We start from the raw sequence: 4,547 nt of genomic DNA on the forward strand, positions 1-4,547 counted from the left end.
TCTTCAGATTACAGAACAATTACTCACTAAAAAGAATTCACAATATCCCCTTTCTAGTTTTGAGTCTAATTTTGACCTTCTAATCCTTCTTGAATGAGGCATGCTGGCAAGTACTAATTTTGGGTAGTATTTATGGAGATTCTTTGCAATGTCCCTTTGCGCTACACCAGTTCAAGTCCTTCCTATACCATTTAATACTCACAAATCTCAGATACAAACAGAATGATAAGCCGTGATGATGTCTTCCAAGCAATAAAAGCCCAAAACAAAACAGTTACACAATCATATTTTGCCACAGATCTTTCAAGAACAGCAAATGTTTGTATGAGTCAGAAATGGAAGAAACACTATCAGATTCCACAAAATCATGGTTGCCTCCCCCTCTTATAAACTGGATAACAGTACAACACCATCACTGCAGTTCGCAACAACTGCAATACCTATATCCCTGAAAGTTATATAAGCTTAACAAGCAGTTGAAAATTGAATTCCAGAACAAATTTAAAAGCATGGTGTTGTGCTGGGCATGGTGGTGCATGCCTGTAATCTCAGCACTCAGGAGGCAGAGGCAGGTGGATTCCTGCATTCAGTTCAAGGTAATCCTGGTCTATAAAGTGACCTTCAGGACAGCCAGAGCTATACAGAGAAACCCTATCTCAAAAAACAAACAAACAAAGAAACACCTGGTGTAGTAGCATAAGAATACTTTAATCTCTGCACTTGAATGGCAGCACTTGCAGGCAGATATCTGTGAGTTTGAGGCCATTATGGTCCCATGAGTCCCAAAACTGGCAGGGCTTCATAGAGAGACCCTATCTCAAAGAATGAATAAATTTAAAAATAAAATTCTATACACACAATGAAAATGTGATATAGTTATGCAAGTATAACACAAAGGATGTAAATCAAATAAATGTATGTCAGCACAAAAATAGTCTCAAAAATTAATAGTTGAATTGTCATCTCAGTACCTACAGAAAATGCATTGGACATGTCCATCATCACCTCATGATAAAATTCCTGAAGAAACTAGGAATAGGAGAAACATGCCTCACCCGAATAAATCTTCTATTCAACAAACATAGTCAACATTATAGTAATGGGAGAGAGAAAAAGTCTGTATAAAATAAGAAACAAGACCAGGGTATACATTCTCTCTACCTTATGCAATATAATACCTGAGACTTAGAAGCAATGAGCAAGTATAAAGAAACAAGATGGAAAGAGAAAATGAATGTGTGGATCCCTGCAAACTCTACTTTCATTAGGGAAGTGCTCTTGGTGAGGTAAGAAGAAAAGTAAGGTCAGTTCAAATTAGTCAGCAAGGCTGGTTCAAACTTCTGGAGCTTGATGCCTAGTGGATGAATTTTTACAAATCTGAACTCAGTAAAACTTTGGAAAATGTTTCCTGTTGACAGGTACTACAAGAAAACTTGGGCTGGTGAGATGGCTCAGTGGGTAAGAGCACCCGACTGCTCTTCCGAAGGTCCAGAGTTCAAATCCCAGCAACCACATGGTGGCTCACAACCATCCATAACAAGATCTGACTCCCTCTTCTGGTGTGTCTGAAGACAGCTACAGTGTACTTACATATAATAATAAATAAATCTTTAAAAAAAAAAAAGAAAAAAGAAAACTTTAGGCATGACTAGGTCAGAACTCCTCTTCACAGTATGTGACTTCAACCAAGCACCCATGACCTTTTCACCCAGAATGAGTTGTCCTGACAGAGAAAAGGCATGTGAGTTCTAATAAGGAAGTCAAACTTACATTGAAGAAAAGATACCCTTACCAAATGGTGCCTGGCCATGTGGGTCCCCATATGTGTGAACAGAAATCAGATTCCAAGATGTGACACTGAACTAACGCCATATCACTATTAATTAAAGATCTTATTATAATAGGTAAAAATTCCTAAGAGAAGCCACACCAAGATGTAGGTAAGGACACAGGTTTCTGGGTAGAATTCTAGTAATACAGGGGTTCACAGTAAATGAGATGAACAGATGATTCCAAAAAGGAGTGAAATGGTGAATAAATAATGAACCACATTAAATATTTTCAGGCATAAAAGGAATGAAAATTTAAAGAAAACCACACCAACATGCAATCTCATTCCAGACAGCATGTGCACAATTAAGGGAACAAACAACAAATGGTGTGGAGGATGTGAGGAAAGGAGCACTATTCACTAAGACAGGAAACTAGCAAAGCCGCTGGAGAAAACCTTGGTTTAGAGGATGCTCAAAGTCCTGAAATAGAACTGCCATTTCATGCTGCAATCCTACATTTAAACATTTAGCTGGAAGATTGATGTCAGTAGAGGTGCTTGCATACAAGGATGTGCACTGCAGCACTGTACAAAAAAGCCACATTATAGAATCTGCCTGGAAACACATTACTAGACCAAAACATTGGGAAATGGGAAATGTTATTCAGAATGCACTTATGTCATCTGCTGAAGAATGGAGGGAATGGAAGACAGTCAAAGAGATGAAATGAACCAAAATCAAAAGGACAAATGCTGCACATTTTCTCTAATCATGCTGAATCTAAACTTAAATTAAAATAATATCAAAGGTTTACTGGGAATATTCTGAGAAATGGTCAGTATAAAGGATGCGGTGTGATAGGAGATGATGAACAGAGAATTCTATGAAATGCATTGTTTGCATTTGCGACAATGTTGCAATGTGCACATAATAGATGCTATAACAGCCTATGTAATAATACATGGCAGTACATAATATTATACAAAAGTTTGAGGCCTGAGTTCAGAGTCCTATCACCCCTATCTAAAGCTTCTCATGGAGTCATGCACCTGTAATAACAGCAGTGGGTGACACCTAGGCAAATCCCTGAGTACACTGGGTAGTGCAGCCAATTGCTGAGGTCCCTGATCAGTGAGAGACCTATTCTTGAAAATTACAATGTTAACGTATTTGAGGCTGATTCCCAGTTGCGACCTCTGACCTCAACTTGTATGCACAACCCCAAACCCCCTAAAAGAACATTGTCTTGAAGCACTACTGACTAATGTATTGATGTCATCCCTTGTAAACTTAGTATGCTTCATCATGTCTTCAGCTTCTACTCTGTTCAAACAACTTTCTGACAGTTCATTGCTTGGTGTCTTCTCTCTAAAAGTGGGTTTCTGTAGAGTAAATTGAATTATTTTATTGTATTTTTTTTATCATCTTCTTACACTCCAGGTTTTATTCCCCTCCAGGTCTACTATCTAACTCTTCCCCACCCCATACCTCTATCCAGACCCCATCTCTACCTGGATGTTCCCACGATATCCACAACTGTCACCACACTAGCCCTACCCTCTCTTGGGCTTCCAGTCTTTTAAGGGTTAGGTGCATCTTCTCTGACTGAACTTTGACCTCGTAGTCCTTTGCTGTATATGTGTTTGAAGCCTCATAAATGCTGATGAATGCTGCCTGGTTGGTGGTACAGGGTCTGAGAGGTCTCTGGGATCTAAGTTAATTGTGTCTGCTGATCCTGCTACAGGGTCACCCTGCCCCTCAGCATACATGTCTTTTGGGTCCGAGTTACATCACTCAGTATGATAGTTTGTAGTTCCACCCATGTACATGCAAATCTCAGGATGTCCTTGTGCTTAGTAGCTTAGTAGTATTCCACTGTGTAAATGAACCATATTTTCTATATCCATTCTTCTGTTGTGGGACATCTGGGTTTTCTCCAGCATCTGGGTATCACAAACAAGGCTTCTATGAACATAGTGGAATATGTAGCCCCTTGGTATGGTGGGGCATCTTTTGGGTTTATACCCAAGAGTGGTAAAGCTGGATCTTCAGGCAGATATATTTTCAATTTTCTGAGGAAGCTCCAAATTGATTTCCTGAGTGGTTTTTACAAGTTTCCATTCCCCCCAGCAGTGGAGGAATGTTCCTTTTTCTCCACATCCTTGCCAACATGTACTGTCAGTGTAGGTTTAGATCTTAGCATGTCAGATGGGTGTAACCTGGAATCTCAGGGTCGTTTTGATTTGCACTTCTCTGATCACTAAGGACTTTGAATGATTTCTATAGTAATGCTTTTTCATTTTGTTCACCCTTGTCAGGATTTTCTTTTTTCTTCATTCAAAATTATTATGGATGTAAAAGAAAAGCAGGAAAAAATATAAAAGTAGACATATGTGTGTACATGCTTCACTCACTTTCTCCAGAGGTCAGCTGCTTACAGTCATAGCAACGTGGTCCACACCAGGAAGTACAGACAGGCATGACACTTTTAGTCAACCTCTTCTCACCCGACTCATTGTTCCACTCACCTTCTCTTTTGTCCTGAGTCTGCATCTAAGCCCTGTCTTACATCATGTTGCTTCCTCCTGTTTTCCTCCCATCTGTGAATGCTTTAGACTTCTTCATCATTGTGGCCTTAACTTTTGAAGAAGATTCAGAAAGTAATAAATAACTTCAACCACAAATTAGACAGAAGTGGGGAGGAGACAAAGAAAAGTAATTTTTTTCAATAATTTGTAAGCCTGGACACATAAACTAATACTATGAAAATGAAAG

The sequence above is a fragment of the Mus musculus genome, chromosome 14 (genome assembly GCF_000001635.26).
Source record: "Mus musculus strain C57BL/6J chromosome 14, GRCm38.p6 C57BL/6J".
Taxonomy (NCBI): Eukaryota; Metazoa; Chordata; class Mammalia; order Rodentia; family Muridae; genus Mus; species Mus musculus.